Source organism: Anomaloglossus baeobatrachus, chromosome 2, assembly GCF_048569485.1.
Source record: "Anomaloglossus baeobatrachus isolate aAnoBae1 chromosome 2, aAnoBae1.hap1, whole genome shotgun sequence".
NCBI lineage: Eukaryota > Metazoa > Chordata > Amphibia > Anura > Aromobatidae > Anomaloglossus > Anomaloglossus baeobatrachus.
Genome location: NC_134354.1, coordinates 508,887,575 through 508,906,631, shown reverse-complemented (window position 1 = coordinate 508,906,631; position 19,057 = coordinate 508,887,575).

Genomic DNA, 19,057 nt, shown 5'->3' with positions numbered 1-19,057 from the left:
TCCTCTAAATCCTGGTGCTAGGCCATATCAAATGCCCATTTCTGAACGCACACTAGAACAGACAAGTCTATATTAATCCACCGCTACTTACAAAATCATAGAAGGAAAATAGTCCCATATCGGGAACACTCACCAAGACACGTCCTCCATATGTATTCAATTCAAAAATGTGCCGCGCTGCAGACGTCATGGGCCGCGCCATCTTATATCACGCGCGCATGCGCAGTACACCCCATTCAGGTGTGTGACGCACAACCGGAACCACACGATACCGGAAGTTAGTACGTCATCTTAACTAGCCGACCACATCATCATATAGTGCCGGCCACCCATCCGGTGACGCTACTTCCGGAAAATGGAACGCAAGCCGGAACAAGTATCAAGTAACCGCGTCATTGCTCTACTAATGCCTGCGCTCCAACGTTGAAATACAACAGTAGTGAATAAGTACAAGACCTATTCACAGCGTTATTCAAATCCATCAAGGGCAGTACGAAAAACTCCTCATATTAAAAATACACCAATTTAATGCAGTGATGTTATGGCGAACAACATCTTTGCCACAGAAATCATCCTAAAGTACCTCTGCTAACACAGAGTAGGAGCGCAGAACAAACTACATCTCGCTGTTGTATTTGACTCATAGAGATGTACCCACAGTCAGGTAAACCTAAACGGAGGAGGTAGAGAAAGCCTTCAAATCAGTATGTCAGATGGACCGTACAGATATTCTTAATCCGAGACCTAAGAGTAAAGGTCTGAGCGAGCCCTTAAGGTACATTACCACATTTGATAATGGGGCAGTGGGTTTGCGTAACATTCTCTGTAAGCATTGGCCAATTCTAAAAATGGATCCGATTGTTGGTAAATACATACCAGATCATCCCTCTATAACGTACCGAAAAGCGAGATCTTTGAAGGACAGATTGGTCCATAGTTTCTTCAGAGAGGACAGACCACCGTGGTTGATTTGCGGGGTAAGAGGCTGTTTTAAATGCCATAATTGTAAAAACTGCTTCCTCATTGAGGAGGGTAAGACTTTCCACAGTCGGGTTGGCAATAGGACATTTGAGATCAGATCATTGATTACGTGTAGAACTAGAGGAGTCATATATAGAGTGACGTGTCCCTGTAACAAACATTACGTTGGAAAGACCATTAGGGAACTAAGGAAAAGGGTTGGTGAACATAAGAATGATATCAGAAATAGGAATGACACCCCGCTGGCTAGGCACATTAATGCATACCATGATGGAGATGAGAATTGTATTAAAATAATGGGCATAGATCACATCAGATCACCACCAAGAGGAGGCAACTGGGACAAGTTGATACTCCGTAAGGAGTGTTTTTGGATTTACACACTGGGCACCATGGCCCCAAATGGCCTTAATGAGCAACTATCTTTTACCCCCTTTTTAGGTACACTTTAGTATGTAGGTTTAAATAGGAGGGCCAGCCGACGGTGAGTGGGGGCGCCATGGGCGTGGGTGTTTTACGGTGCCGACCTCTGCAGTAAGGTAGGGAGAGTATGTAATGAGTGAGGGTCAGACGTAGTGTGCACTTAGTTTCCCTTGTTTTCCTCCCTTTTTCTCTCCTATCATGGATATAGGACTTTTTTCAGGGAAATTTTATATATGAAAAAAAGTTTGGTTTTGATCTAAACCCTCTATGTTGACAGCGGTGGTCTGTCCTCCGTTTAGGTTTACCTGACTGTGGGTACATCTCTATGAGTCAAATACAACAGCGAGATGTAGTTTGTTCTGCGCTCCTACTCTGTGTTAGCAGAGGTACTTTAGGATGATTTCTGTGGCAAAGATGTTGTTCGCCATAACATCACTGCATTAAATTGGTGTATTTTTAATATGAGGAGTTTTTCGTACTGCCCTTGATGGATTTGAATAACGCTGTGAATAGGTCTTGTACTTATTCACTACTGTTGTATTTCAACGTTGGAGCGCAGGCATTAGTAGAGCAATGACGCGGTTACTTGATACTTGTTCCGGCTTGCGTTCCATTTTCCGGAAGTAGCGTCACCGGATGGGTGGCCGGCACTATATGATAATGTGGTCGGCTAGTTAAGATGACGTACTAACATCCGGTATCGGGTGGTTTCGGTTGTGCGTCACACACCTGAATGGGGTGTACTGCGCATGCGCGCGTGATATAAGATGGCGCGGCCCATGACGTCTGCAGCGCGGCACATTTTTGAATTGAATACATATGGAGGACGTGTCTTGGTGAGTGTTCCCGATATGGGACTATTTTCCTTCTATGATTTTGTAAGTAGCGGTGGATTAATATAGACTTGTCTGTTCTAGTGTGCGTTCAGAAATGGGCATTTGATATGGCCTAGCACCAGGATTTAGAGGACTTGTTTCTTTGGTGAGTGCCCTCTTTGGGTTTTTGATACTCTGATACAATGGTGTCTTTTTAGTGGTGGACTTATGGTGATTTCTATTTCATTTTCAGTCCAGCACTGGGGTTCCACTGGGGATGTCTGCCCCTATGATTGTGGAATAACCCTAATATTTGTATTACTGACTTCCCTGAGGAATATAATGAAATGCGTCGGAGGTTATACATATACATTGATGGAAGTTTTTCACCTGTAATGCCTAAGTAAACCGAGGAAGCAAGTACACTCGATACATGAGGATCGATTTTCCAGGTTTGCTGCATGAACTTAGCCCGCTTACAGTTGGTGAGACCTTTCCCTTTCTGTTGACGGAACCCCTTAGTGAGGAGGGTAGTTCCTTGAATGGTTAAACAGGGGGTCATTTTTGGGTCTCCTTGTCCATGGGATTTGCATGGGCAATATTATGTGTCCCATACATTGATGTTGATCCCTGAATAGCCTGAGCCTGAGACTGGGTGTTATTGCGTTTACTCTACACCTGTGTGATGGTCTGTGTAAGGCTGTGATCAAACACCAGATGTATATTTTTAGTTTTTTAGAAATATCACGATCTCCAGTGATCCTGTTCACTTTTTAAATTGAGGTATTAAATGTTAAGTTTTATATTAGTGTCTCCTAGGAGATTTTTGTAAGTCCAGACCTTGCTGTTAATGTACAGTACAATACAGGTAATCCAGAAGGCTGACTGAGGTGTGACTACACAGGCACATAGTAATCAGGTCTCACACATCTACCTTTGAGTGGACACCTGGGGAATCCAGGAGGGGGCATGGCCTCCATTTCCACTCAAGGGGTGTGGTAGAGAGCCTGGTTGCTAGGTTGCCTAGGCAGACAGAGTAGGAAGGCGTGAGCTGAGTCTGAAGTGGAGCTCAGGGAGAGCAGACGCAAGGAGGAGACCTGGAGCTGCCACTAGTCAGACAACATACGCGCTGTGACTATCGACGGGGGAGTTCGGTCACCTGGTAGTGCCACCCAAAATCCACCCAAGGCTAGAGAGAGCAAAGGGGTGGCAGAGTAAGGGGACTGCCAGGGAGGTACCAGGCCCGCAAGGGTAACAGGTTCCAGTGCAGAGATTTATTCAATTTTCTCCTGCCAAACCTGCCGGTGGGGGCACTTCAGACCCACACCATACCACCACAGAGTCCGCAGCCACATAGCAAAGTGAGGGCCCATAGTTCACAGGAGGCAAGCAGTCGGAGTGACCTGGTCCAGGCTACAAGCAAACGGGCCAAAAGAAGGGGAAAGAGGCATCAGCAACTTCCCTGGGCGACCCCAGCAGGGTTTCAAGTAGGGGTCACCCCAAAACACACAGGGCTAGGAAGGTGAGTTGGTAGTCACCCTCATCAGCCAGCCGGAAGGATACCTGGTTCCAGCCTGGAAAAGGCCTGAAATAAACTTCTGTCCCTAATCTGTACAGTGCTGTGTGTGTAGCGTACACAGCAGGAGCAGCAACAGAAGCTGCGTGAGCGGTGACTGTCACCCACACGCAGAAGGCAGATAATGGCGCCGTGAGGGATAATGGCCGTATTTATAATGCAAGGACATGTGACATTCACAGCCTATTACACATGCCTTTGCTTGTCTGGCAAAAAGTCCACTTAGCTGTGTGTGTGTTTGGGATTGGCTCACATGCTGGCCCGCCCCACTGCACGCGCACTTAGAAAAAAAAAAATGGCCATTCTCCCAGCAGTACAGATCTAAACTCATCCCCCCCCGCACACTATACGCTGAAATTTGATAATAGTGTGAGTCACAGAGTGACTCACACTATTACAGTGAAAAGCTAGCTAGTAACTAGCTAGGCTTTTTGCTCATCGAACCGTTATCGAACGTAACTCGAGCTGTCGAGCTTTTAGCAAAAAGCTCGCGTTCGAGTTCGATCTCAAGCACCCCCCAAAATCACTCGAACATAAAATTGGCAAACCTCGAACATCGCTCATCTCTAGTTACCACCTTCTAATCAGTTGGTTATTGGTAGTCATATATTATTACCAGTGGTTAGTTGCATGCACACTTTTTGGGTAGTCGGGCTTTAAAATCCAATAATGGTTGATGGTAATCTAGAAATAGTTCAAAGTTTGGAAATGAATATTGATATATTTTGATTCAGTTTTGATAGCATATTCGTTACTGTGGTAACAGTCATATGTGTTGTTACTTTCAAAATACAGTAGCTTTAAACTAATAATGAATTTCAACCTTTGGTATTAATTAGAGATGACTAAATCAATCTGCTGCAAATCTACTTATAGTCGATTTTCCTGAAATTTACAGGTCCCAGTAAATTTGAACAAAATGCCCTGAACCATTTCACACATTGCTGAAGATTTCATCAGCTAGAGAGCAGACTCACATGACTTCAAAGGCAGCCACACGGGCTTCCCAAAAATGCCCTTCCACTATGACATCCCACTGTCTAGCGCAGCCAATTTCGATGGTCTATCACATCCTCTCTAAAAGATGTAGGTAGAGAAAGCAGGAACCATTTTACAGCTAACAGCTCATTATTATAGAAAAAAGCTAGAAAGACCTAAATCAGAGTGTAGTTTACTAATTTAAGGGTTAAAGAACTTTAAAAATGGAAGTGGTAGTCTTAGGCCGGCGTCACACGCTACGATATATCGGGCGATATGTCATCGGGGTCACGGATTCCGTGACGCACATCCGGCATCATTAGAGATATCGTAGCGTGTGACAGCTACGAACGACTGTGAACGAGCAAAGATACTCACCTTATCGTTGCTCGTTGACACGTCATTCATTTCCATAATGTTGTTCCTCCTTCTGCGTGCCCGCTTGTTCGCAGTTCCCGTGGCAGCACACATTGCTCTGTGTGACACCTCGGGAACGATGAACACAGCTTACCTGCGTCCCACCGGCAATGCGGAAGGAAGGAGGAATGGGCGGGATGTTACCGCTCATCTCCACCCCTCCGCTTCTATTGGGAGGCCGCTGTGTGATGTTGCTGTGACGCCGAACGTCCCTCCCCCTTCAGGAAGAGGATGTTTGCTGCCCACAGCGAGGTCGTTCGGGAGGTAAGTACGTGTGATGGGGGTAAACGACTTTGTGCGCCACGGGCAACAAATTGTCCGTGACGCACAAACGATGGGGGCGGGTACGATCGCTCGTGCAATCGTACGAGATATCGTCCCGTGTAACGCCGGCCTTAGTCTGTGAATAGCAATAACCAGATTTAAGTGCTAGGAAGGTGCTGGACCTGCAGGGTTGATGTGAATAGGAATTGATTGATCTATGATATACTGTAATTCAGTTCAGCACCCTAATAACATTTTCAGGTTTTTTTCATTTTTCCTAATGGGTGTAACTACAATAGTTGCAGGGGTTACAATCACACCTGGATCCTGAAGCCTAAAGGGACCAAAATGTCACTTTAGCCTATAAGAAAAGACCAATTTTGTTAAATACTTGCAATAATTGGGGGCAATGTTTGAAATTTTGCATTGGGGCCCATGAGCTTCAAATTACACCACTGTTCTTGGTGCACTTCCAAGAAAAGAGGGCAGTTTAAGGGGTACATTGCACGTTGCGAAATCGCTACTGCGATATTGTCGGGGTCAAATCGAAAGTGACGCACATCCGGCGCCAGTAACGATGTCCCAACGTGTAAAGCCTAGATGCACCGATGAACGATCACAAAAGCGTCGAAAATCGATGATCTATGTAGTGTCGGTCATTTCCATAATTTCGCTGAAGCGACAGGTACGATGTTGTTCCTTGTTCCTGCGGCAGCACACATCGCTGTGTACAAAGCCGCAGGAGCGAGGAGCATCTCCTTACCTGCGTCTCACCTGCAATGAGGAAGGAAGGAGGTGGGCGGGATGTTACGTCCCGCTCATCTCCGCCCCTCCTTTTCTATTGGCCGCCTGCCGTGTGACGTCGCTGTGACGCCGCACAATCCGCCCCCTTGGGAAGGAGGCGGGTCGCCGGCCAGAGCGACGTCGAAGGGCAGCTAAGTGCGTGTGAAGCTGCCGTAGCGATAATGTTCGCTACGGCAGCTATCACAAGAGATCGCATGTGCGACAGGGGCGGGGACTATCGCGCTCAGCATTGCTATAATCGGCTAGCGATGTCGCAGTGTGCAAAGTACCCCTAAGTCCTTCTGTCCTAATTTCCTTACTGAAGAAAAAAACTGAAACCAAGCCAATTCAGAGAAAGCATGTGTGTCGCCCAGGGATATGGGGTACTCGGTCCCGGGCAGTGTATATCTGGGGAATGTCACTTTGGTGGCCGTTGCCCGGTTCCGTGCGCTGGGCCCTTTTTATAAAGGGGAAATATTTACAGGGGATTAGAATAGTGTTCACATGTGACGCCACTTGCAGTGTTGCGGCTATGTAGATGAAGCTGTTGCTGCACAATGTCCACTACTGGGGCTGGTGTTAATGGCAACCTGGATGTTAGACTCTCCGCAAGCAGGACCGGGCCCCAGAGGGTAAGTGTAATGACGGGTGTCAGAAGAATGTAGTCCACACAAGTGGTTCAGTGCAAATGGTTCTTTACTCACTTTCTGGTGGTAACTGGTCACCAAAGGCCGGCTGGTTTCACCCCTGATGAGCCCTACACCATTAAGATGTTAATGGGCGAAGCGCGTCGGGCACCTATGTAACTGTGGGCACTCCTCTTTAGGAATTGTGTGTCTCAAATATGTCTTTAAATTGAGCACACTAGTTATGTGCTGAATTTTCTTTGAACAGCATACTTATTTAAACTGTGCTTTACAACTACTTTTCTGAGCACACTGACAGATTTGACAAATCAGAGACGACCCCTAAGCCCCACCCCAAAATTATTGCTATACTATCAGCAACATCTAAGTCACTCTGGACTGTGCACTGTCTATTCACCGTGGTGATAATACTCTGAGATTTCAATCTACCAGAAGGGGTGCACTTTATCTGTTATAGGGAAGGCTTAATATAGGGACCTAGTCGTCGTTGAACGGGGGCGTCATTGACCTAGGACGCCGACCCCCGTATTGTAGGAAGGAAACAGGATAGGGAGATTGTCTCTTTACTTCCTCCTCACTTCTTATTTAAGTGTTTATGTATGTTTGTGATTGAATATTTAATAAAATTTAATTTTATAAAAAGTAGTGAAGACTATAAGGTTTTGAATCAACATCTACTTTATATGACTTATCTTGGTATACACGATATGACTAGTTATGCAGAGTCTTGTCATATCACTGCATTGTTACTGTTTTGCTCCTGGTGGTAAAAAAAAATATTTTTCTAGCTCATTGTGTTATTAGGTTGAATTTCTAGCGAAGACCACTGGTTCAAAACAAGGAGCAGTCAAGAAGAACATTTCCCAAAAAAAAGACAAACCGCATCATACAAATCATTGATAGCCGTCTCTCGGGCAGGAAAATTTAAAAAATGTTATCATGTAAGTGCCATGACAGTTGGAAGAATACAAAATTAAGTCCATTCACTCATTCAAAAGCCAAGAAGTGGACGTCCAGGCAATATATCGGGGTCAACAAGTCGGTTAATCACAAAATCAATCAGTTCTAGCGCTACAAACACAGAAGTGGAGGTGGCTTGTATGCCCCGGATGGGGACATGTATACCAGGATTAGAACATATATACCAGGATGGGGCCAAGGATGAGGACATATATACGATGATGGGGACATATATACCAGGATGGGGGACATATATACCAGGATAGGGGACATGTATACCAGGTTGGGGACAAATATTCAAGCAATGGGGACATATTTACCAGGATGGGGGACATATTCACCAGGAAGTGGCCCAGGATGGGGGAACAATAATACAGGATTGGGGACATTACTACATAATGAAGGGGGTGTGGGAGCAAATCAGATGTCCTTATAGGATTAAAATACTACAATAGCCCATGCATCTGACCAACATATAGAGGGGGCATACATTTTGTGCCAAGGTCCATCGGACTCTAGTTATGCCACTGCCTGCAGGTCCTTCACATCCTACTCAACACACATGACCCCTTCTCCAACAGCAATACTGCACACCAATGAATCCTCACACTGCCTTCATTCTTTTCTTTCAAGCAAGGTACAGTGATGCAAAGTGGTTTTACAGCCTGAAAGCATTAGGGACAAAAGTCATAAAGCAAATATTATGCTGTGCATAAAGCTGCAAACTCCCCTTCAACCTCAGTTGTGAATGCCAGAAACGTTTTTCCGACATTGCATTTGGGTTAGGTAAGTCATGTTCCCTGCATGGCACACCTCCTGAACATTATTGTACTATATTTTTTTTAAGAAATATACCCACTTGAGAAAGGTGGTGGTTATGGCCAGATAAGTGTCTGCTCTTTTCAACCATCCTTACTTGGTGAAACTTGCCCTCCTGTCTTTGAAGAAAACAGAATGGATTAGAGATTGCTGCCTCATGTGACATCACAATCTGCTGAAATTTAATGCTGCATATATTGTGTGTCTGTATGAGCAGTATAAAGCGGTGATGGCCTATTTAATCCAGCACTCAACTGGAACATGAGTTACTTTGATATCTGCCATTTTCATTGGTAGCTGATGAGAGATGAGTGTTGACGATTGAAGTTCTTCAAGAAGTAAAGAAAAAATGTCAGTAAGGACATATATGACATCTAAAATGTCATCTGTTTCATATTTATCCTGGGGAAAAAAATCACTATTAGGCAAGAGAGGATGGTAGTAGAACTGTGGTTGTAGTGGACCCTAAAAAAAATCAAAAAGCCAGAACTCAAGGGATTAAAAATAGGCACAGGTAGAAATGAAGTCTACAACAAAATAGCTACACCCATTTTGTACTCATTCCTGTACAGACTAGAAGATCCCTAGCTGCACAACTTAAAACACCAATTCGGACCAAGCTATCTGAATAGCCATCAAGCGGATTTTTGCACCTCCTAAGCCAGAGGGGAGGCCTCTAAGTACAACTAACCAAGAGAGGGGGAGTGTAAAGAGGTATACAGGGACTCAAGGTGAGGAAACTTAAAGCATGTGCACAAAGAGGGAAAAAAGAGAATAATAAATGAAAACAAGGGAAACCTCCAACCAACCTAACTGAGGACAGAGGAAAGATGGTGGGAAGGTAAATGAACAAACACAGAGGCGTAAAACAACTGGCCTCTGACTAGCAGGCAAAATACCTTACTTTCTGGGCTGGAACTGCTTCGCTTTAATTCACCAAGAAATATAGCCAGCAAAGAAGGCGGGTGCAAGGTTATTATAAATAGCCCCAGTCAAGCTGTGAAAGGACAGAGACAATATTGGAAAGTTAGAAACATCTAACTAGCAGCAAAATAAGGAGAAAAAAGCAAAGATAAGAGAACCATCAGCAGTTGGACAGAGACTGACCAGGCTGGGGATCACCAGGGAAGGAAACCGAGCACACAGCAAGAGATCACTACACGGTGTCCAGAAACTAAGACTTGAAGCCAGGGAAGGAGTCTTGCGAGGATAATTTGCATATTCCCAGTGCCTTCTGGGATAAGTGAAGAGTCACCGCGAGCTCAAGGAGAACCGGGTTTTGGCCGTTACAGCCGGAAGGAAGACTTCTGAATTTTAGCCTGTCTTCTTCATTGTGAGCGTGAGTGAGCAAAGTGTGAGCAAAAGTAAGTGTGAGTAGAATTGTTTGTATTTAGTTGTTTAATTACTTAACATTTGTTTAGTGCTATCCCCGTTAGAAAATGTGCTCCACTATTGCTAATGCGATCCAGTGTACATCTTGTCTCATGTATGCAGTCCTTGAAAAGCCGTTCGAGGGTGCATACTGTTGTTCAAGATGTGCGCAAGTTGCACATTTGGAAGCCCAGATACTGGATCTAAATGAGCAGCTGGCAACTCTGAGATGCATTAGCAATATGGAAAGGAGTGTGCTGCTCACTGAGCAGCAGCTTGCTGGGTCAGATGTGGGGGAGGATCGTAGTAGGGAGCGGCAGGACGGTGAGGTAGGTAGCTGGGTGACAGTTAGAAAGGGGGGTAAAGGGAAAAGTGCTAGGAAGGCTAGTCCTAAACTGACACACCCCAATAGGTTTGCAAACTTGGCAGATGAGGGGGATGTCATTACAGGGGTAGCATTGCTGCAGCAAGGCATGACCTCTGAACGCCAGAGGAGTGTCTGCTCCAGTAAGGGGGGGAATAGGAGTGCAGGGCAGGCAAGACAGATACTGGTAGTGGGGGACTCAATTATTAGGGGGACAGATAGGGCAATCTGTCACAAAGACAGGGATCGCCGAACAGTGTGTTGTCTTCCTGGCGCTCGAGTTCGGCACATCGCTGATCGGGTTGACAGATTACTGGGAGGGGCTGGGGAGGACCCAGCGGTCATTGTACACATTGGCACAAATGACAAAGTTAGAGGTAGGTGGAAGGTCCTTAAAGATGATTTCAGGGAATTAGGTTGTAAGCTTAAAGCATGGACCTCAAAGGTGGTATTTTTGGAAATACTACCTGTGCCATGAGCCACACCAGAGAGGCAAAGAGAGATCAGGGAGGTTAACAGGTGGCTCAGGAATTGGTGTAGGAAAGAGGGTTTTGGGTTCCTGGAGAATTGGGCCGACTTTTCAGTTGGCTACAGATTCTATGCTAGGGATGGGCTGCATCTTAATGGGGAAGGTGCAGCTCTGCTGGGGCAGAAAATGGCTAGAAGGTTGGAGGAGTGTTTAAACTAGGAATGGGGGGCGAGGGTATTCACTTTATAGAAGGGGAATGTAGTGCAGATAGTGACCAGAGCACAAGTAATGAAATTGGGGGTGGTACGGGGGGAAGGGTTAGGACAGTTAATACAGTAAGCAGGAATACAGGTACAGAGTCATACGTAACGTGCATGTACACTAATGCCCGAAGCCTCACAAATAAGGTGGAGGAATTAGAATTAATATTGTTGGAAGAAAATTATGATATAGTGGGGATATCAGAGACATGGCTGGATGAGAGCTATGACTGGGCTGTTAATTTGCAGGGTTATAGCCTATTCAGGAATGACCGTACAAATAAGCGAGGGGGAGGTGTGTGTCTATATGTAAAATCATCCTTAAAACCCATCCTGCGTGACAACATATGTGAGGGTACTGAGAATGTAGAGTCCCTATGGGTGGAGATAAGGGGGGGGAGAATGAATAATAAAATACTGATAGGGGTGTGTTATAAGACGCCGAATATTATGGAAGAGGTAGAGAATCTCCTCATAAAGCAAATTGATAAAGCAGCGAGTCTCGGAGAGGTAATTATTATGGGGGACTTTAACTATCCTGATATAAATTGGGGAACAGAAACTTGCAGTTCCAGCAAAGGAAATAGATTTTTGATAACAATGAAAGATAATTACCTTTCACAAATGGTACAGGACCCCACAAGAGGGGGAGCACTACTAGACCTTGTACTAACCAATAGGCCAGACCGCATATCAAATATACAAGTTGGGGGTTACTTGGGGAATAGTGATCACAAAATAATAAGTTTTCATGTATTCTTTAGTGAGATGTCTAGTAGAGGGGCTACAAGGACACTAAACTTCAGGAAAGCAAATTTTAAACGGTTGAGAGATGATCTTAGTGCAATAAACTGGGATGATGTACTAAGTAATAAAAGTACACAAAGCAAATGGGAGACTTTTATGAGCATCCTGAATAGAGCTTGTGCAGAAAATATACCCTATGGGAACAAACATGCTAGAAATAGGAGGAAACCCCTATGGCTAAATAGAGCTGTAAGGGAAGCAATAAAAGAAAAACAGAAAGCCTTAAAAGAATTAAAGAGGGTAGGTAGTGATGAGGCATTATATAATTATAGAAAATTAAATAAAATATGTAAAAAGCAAATTAAGTTAGCTAAGTTTGAGACAGAGAGACTCATTGCGAGAGAAAGTAAAAATAATCCTAAAATATTCTTTAACTACATAAACAGTAAAAAACTGAAAAGCGATAGTGTTGGCCCCCTTAAAAATAGTCTTGGTGAAATGGTGGAAGGGGATGAGGGTAAAGCCAACCTGCTGAATGACTTTTTTTCTACGGTTTTTATACAAGAAAATGCCATGGCAGATGACATGACCAGTGATACCAATTCACCCTTGAATATTACCTGCTTAACCCAGCAGGAAGTACGCCGCCGCCTCGAAATCACTAAGGTTGACAAATCTCCGGGCCCGGATGGCATACACCCCAGAGTACTACAGGAATTGAGTTCTGTGATAGATAGACCATTATTTTTAATCTTCTCAGATTCCTTAATAACAGGGTCGGTACCGCAGGACTGGCGCATAGCAAATGTGGTGCCAATATTCAAAAAGGGGACAAAAACTGAGCCGGGAAATTATAGGCCGGTAAGTTTAACCTCTACGGTTGGTAAAATCCTTGAGGGTTTCTTGAGAGATGCTATACTGGAGTATCTCAAGAAAAATAACCTTATGACAGAGTATCAACATGGGTTTATGAGGGATCGATCCTGTCAAACTAATTTGATCAGCTTCTATGAAGAGGTAAGTTCAAGTCTGGACCAGGGAAATGCAGTGGATGTTGTGTATATGGACTTTTCAAAAGCTTTTGATACGGTGCCACACAAAAGGTTGGTACATAAAATGAGAATAATGGGGATAGGGGAAAATATGTGTAACTGGGTTAAAAACTGGCTCAGTGATAGGAAACAAAGGGTGGTTATTAATGGTACGTACTCGGACTGGGTCTCAGTTCATAGTGGGGTACCACAGGGGTCAGTATTGGGCCCGCTTCTTTTCAACATATTTATAAATGACCTTGTTGGGGCATGCGGAGTAGAATTTCAATATTTGCAGATGATACTAAACTCTGCAGGGTAATCAATACAGAGGAGGATAATTTTATATTACAGGGAGATTTATGTAAATTGGAGGATTGGGCTGAGAAGTGGCAATTGAAGTTTAATGTAGATAAATGTAAGGTCATGCACTTGGGTAGAGGAAATAACATTTATGATTATGTACTTAATTGTAGAACACTGGGTTTAACAGACACAGAAAAAGACTTGGGTGTATGGGTGGATGGTAAACTTCACTTTAGTGGACAGTGTCAGGCAGCTGCTGCCAGGGCTAATAAAATAATGGGATGTATTAAAAGAGGTATAAGTGTTCATGAAAAAAATATAGTTCTACCTCTGTACAAGTCACTAGTGAGACCGCACTTAGAATACTGTGTACAATTCTGGTCACCGATATATAAGAAGGACATAGCTGAACTGGAGAGGGTGCAGAGAAGAGCGACCAAGATTATTAGAGGAATGGGTGGGCTGCAATACCAAGACAGGTTATTAAACTTGGGGTTATTTAGTTTGGAAAAACGAAGGCTTAGGGGGGATCTAATCACAATGTATAAATATATGAGGGGACAGTACAGAGACCTTTCCAAAGATCTTTTTACACCTAGGCCTGCGACTGCAACACGGGGGCATCCGCTACGTCTTGAGGAAAGAAGGTTTAATCATAATCACAGACGAGGATTCTTTACTGTACGAGCAGTGAGACTATGGAACTCTCTGCCGCATGATGTTGTAATGAGTGATTCACTACTAACATTTAAGCAGAGCCTGGACGCCTTTCTTGAAAAATTTAATATTACCAGTTATGTATATTAGATTTTATGACAGGGTATTGATCCAGGGAACTAGTCTGATTGCCTGATGTGGAGTCAGGAAGGAAATTTTTTCCCCATTGGAACTTGTTTGCCACATTGGGGTTTTTTTTGCCTTCCTCTGGATCAACATGTTAGGCTACGGGTTGAACTAGATGGACTTAGAGTCTCCCTTCAACCTTAAAAACTATGATACTATGATACTATGATACTATGACACTGACTTTGTGTTATATTGGGACTGGTGTAGTATAGCTGGCTTTGTTGGGATTGATGTAGGAGATCTGGCTGTGTGTTGTGTATGTAGATCTGTCACAGTACAGTATTCATAGGCAGAAAGGAGGTTCAATGTGTGGAGTGGAAGAACACATACAGAGGAGAATAAAAAAATCAACTTGGATGAAAGGTTGACATGGAATGAAAAAGGGGCATAGTACATACTATTTAACCATTTTACTCAGAAAAAACCCAGTCTGAATAATTATAGGGACAATATGGGCTAACAGCAGGCACCCTTATCTCTTGCGGGTCTATGGGCAGATTGGCTTCAGTATAGTTTTTTTTCACCACTATCGGCAACATACATTCATGGGCAAGCAACATGTCTGCAGCCCTGTTTCAGGAATAGAAAATTGGATCACAGCTGCTATAAATTATCCTGCTCAGTGCTCTCTCTATGATTTGTCATTGTCTGATTGACATCATCGCATCAGCTGTGTCATTTAGCACTTACCCGATGACTGGAAGAGATTTATACCATTGTGGGAAGCAGAGCTGCGGGAACTGCAAAGGAAAATTATTCCTTCATTTTAATTGAATGAATTGAGGGAGGGGACGTAAAATAAATATTAAATTAGGGGCAAAATCATTTAATTGTATTAAGGAATCGTGAGGGCACAGATGAGTAACTGGTAATGTACTGGGGGAAAAAGTACAGTGGCTAATCAATATATTTTTTTACAGGGCTTGTAAAAGTGGCTAAGTATAGATAATGGGGGGCACAGTGCTGGATTATCAATTCATACTTAGAATGGTATTTTGAATGGTAGGTTGCACAATGACTAATTATACATGAATGGTTCGGTGCACATCTGTATTCAGCGGCACAGTGTGGGGAAATTTTATTCAGGAAACAAATTTGTGTGATAATATATATATATTATATTTTATATACTGTATATACAAATATATATATACAGTACATATATATATATATATATATACACCCACACACGTGTGTGTGTGTGTGTGTGTGTGTGTCTGTGTGTGTGTGTGTGTGTGTGTGTATGTACAGTACAGACTAAAAGTTTGACACACCTTCTCATCTCTAGAACAACTATTAAGAGGAGACTTTGTGCAGCAGGCCTTCATGGTAAAATAGCTGCTAGGAAACCACTGCTAAGGACAGACAACAAGCAGAAGAGACTTGTTTGGGCTAAAGAACACAAGGTATAGACATTAGACCAGTGGAAATCTGTGCTTTGGTCTGATGAGTCCAACTTTGAGATCTTTGGATCCAACCACCGTGTCTTTGTAGAAAAGGTGAACGGATGGACTCTACATACCTGGTTCCCACCGTGAAGCATGGAGGAGGAGGTATGATGGTGTGGGGGTGCCTTGCTGCTGACAATGTTAGGGATTTATTCAAATTGAATTTTGAAGGCATACAGAACCAGCATGGCTACCACAGCATCTTGCAGCGATGTGCTGTTCCATCCGGTTTGCGTTTAGTTGGACCATCATTTATTTTTCAACAGGACATTGATCCCAAACACCTCCTCCAGGCTGTGTAAGGGCTATTTGACTAAGAAGGAGAGTAATGGGGTGCTACGCCAGATGACCTGGTCTCCACAGTCACCAGACCTGAACCCAATCGAGATGGTTTGGGGTGAGCTGGACCGCAGAGTGAAGGCAAAAGGGCAAAGAAGTGCTAAGCATCTCTGGGAACTCCTTCAAGACTGTTGGAAAACCATTTCCGGTGACTACCTCTTGAAGCTCATCAAGAGTATGCCAAGAGTGTGCAAAGTAGTAATGAAAGCAAAAGGTGGCTACCGTACTTTGAAGAACCTAGAATATAAGACATATTTTCAGTTGTTTCACACTTTTTAAGTATTTCATTCCACATGTTTTAATTCATAGTCTTGATGCCTTCAATGTGAATCTACAATTTTTACAGTCATGAAAATAAAGAAAACTCTTTGAATGAGGAGGTGTGTCCAAACTTTTGGTCTGTACTGTATATATATGTATATATATATATATATATATACTGTGTATATGTATATATATATATATATATATATATATATATATATATATATGTATATATATATATTTATTTTTTCTTACCTTATTATTGCAGGATTATTTCAGGGGTATAGTGATTTAACCCTGAAGTAACCTAGTCACAGCTTTGAGTAACATGATGATGAGTAACAGCAGTAAGTTGCTGGATATATTTGTTCTCTGTCTACAATGTATAACTTTCAACGAGATGATGGGAGTATTACTCTTGTTTGTAAAAGAAACTCCCTAATTATGTATAATGCTGTCCAATACTCGTATATAGTCTCCTCTATTGTTATGTGTAATTCTGTCTCTTATTACATACTGTCCCCTTTTGTTTCATGTGGCGTCATCTATAAAAAGTGGTGGGGAGCTAACTTAGGTCTCTGCTTTTTCAGGAAGAATCCGGTTGTACAACACAGCCAGCATCTACAGCATGTGGAGCAGACTCAGCTTAAGAAACCCCATCCTCATATGCGGACCCTGATGCTTATGTGAGACCAACACGGCAAACAAGGTAGAAAATGTAGACAGAAGCATGTTTAGTAATTATGAGCGGGCACTACCAACAGTTGGACGCTTGGACAAACTAAACTAGTGTACCGCGTATAAAGGGAGTCAATGAGGCACTTGAACAATTTTCTAGAAGCTCTTCCGAAAAAATGCTCGAGTCACCCATTGACTCCTATTATACTTGGTACACGAGTTGAGCCTGTCTGAACGTCTAACTGCTCATTACAAGTACTGAGCACCCGAGCATGGTAGTGCCCGCTCATCACTAATAGTAATATTTGAGCTACTGGTCCCTATTTTTGTTCTCAGAAATATCTATTATTTATAAGGAACAACAATATATGTTCATTTAAAAGTCAATTGAATATTTTCAAGACCTCACATTGCACACCTATTCCTTGCACTAATCAGGATAGTCACTGTTCTATGAGGGGTTAGCATGCAACATAATATAAGTATAAACTAATAATAAATACTACTATATTTTAATAATAGTTTATACAAAACCCAATCTAAACAATTTCTTAAAGTTAAAACCGACTTACCATAACCGAGGCTCCACAGAGCTGTAGTAGAGTCCAAAGCAGAATGCCTCGAAAAGCCTTCTCAACTGTCTACAGTACAATGAGATGCATTGGTTGAAAGAATTATGATTTATGAATACTAATCTTTCTTCCTCAAAAAGTGTAACAACACCATCGCATGTTCATGGCTTTGTAGTTTAACAGGAAGTTAAAGAATCTCTGACAGATGTTATGTCAGAACATTTCATTTGTTTGAAAAGGGAAGTTTACATCTCATAAATTTTAGTCACACCCAATATTATATAATTAAAGTCACGGATTTGAGGCACAAAGAGGCAGATTTATGAGACTGTTCAAAAGAAAAACTTTTTTTTATCAATAAGTAATCACAGCATGGCTTTCAATTCTCACGAGCACTAATAAGAAATTAAAGCTGTGCTGTAATTATGGGCAACAAAAATACTTTTTTATTTTAGAAAGTTTCATAAATGGGCCCCTTTGGGTTGAAAAAAAAACCTGGCGTATATGTCTTTCATGGCATTTATTATACGTTTTAGACAAAAATTTGGAATAGCTTCGTCAGAAAGCAGTTGTGTGAGTTAAAGGGAACCAATCAGCAGGTTTTTGCCCTACAAACTAGAAGCGGCACCGTAATGGTGCTAGGGTGCTGATTAAAATGACTCATTTAGATAAGAAATTGATTGTAAAATAATCCTTGTTCAAACCTTTAGGCATGGTGTCATTAGTGCAGTGGCTTAAGCATCGGGGTGGAACTTTGTGGGTTCACTCCTCTGGAATGATTTCTCCTCCTGCCTTGCCTCCTTTTCTTTATTTAACGTCTTCACGACACATGACGTACAAGGTATGTCATGAATCATGTGAGGTTAATCCCCGCCGCCTGCCGTGAGCAGTCCGTGGCGATCCTTGCACATGTCAGCTGATTTCAACAGCTGACATGTGTGCCTGCCAGGCACAAGTGGAATCACGCTCAAGCTGCGCCTATTAACATCTTACATCTCGCTGTCAAATTCTGACAGCAAGATGTAATAGCGCACCACGGTAAGCATTAACTTACCCAGCACCATCGAAAGTCACATGATGTGATCACGTGACATCCAGTGGTTGCCATGGTAGCATAGGGTCATGTAATGACTCCTATAGCTTTCATAAGTCACTTTCTCTCACTACCAGCAGACTGCTTTGTGTGTGAGTTAGGCCGGCTTCACACTTGCGTTTAACTCGCACAAGTGCAATGCGAGAAAATCTGGCATTACACTCCGACCAATGTTAATCAATGAGGCAGCTCCCATCTGCTATTTTTTCCTCAGTCCAAATCGGACTGAGAAAAAAAATGCAGCATGCTGCGTTTTGGTGAGTTTCTCGCACGAGTCTCTTCAATGCAAGTCTATGGGTGCGTGAAAAAAAAAAGGATGTCACACAGACGGCACATACACCCTCTTAGTGACATGCGTGTTTCTCAATACATTTCACGCATGAGGTCCAATGATTCAAGCTACTCATCTGTCTGCTCAGTTATTGCTTTCAAAAGCTCAGGTGCCGTGTGTGAGTTGTCACGATACAGATGAGCTTCAGTAGAGCGTGTTGCCGCTTAGCCAAGGCAGTGCTCCCAAGATCTCAGCTGGGGAATGATGTCGACAGTTGGACACCAGCGGATGTTGAGGAGGATGCACAGGAGCCAGATGAAGAGTAGGAAGAGGTG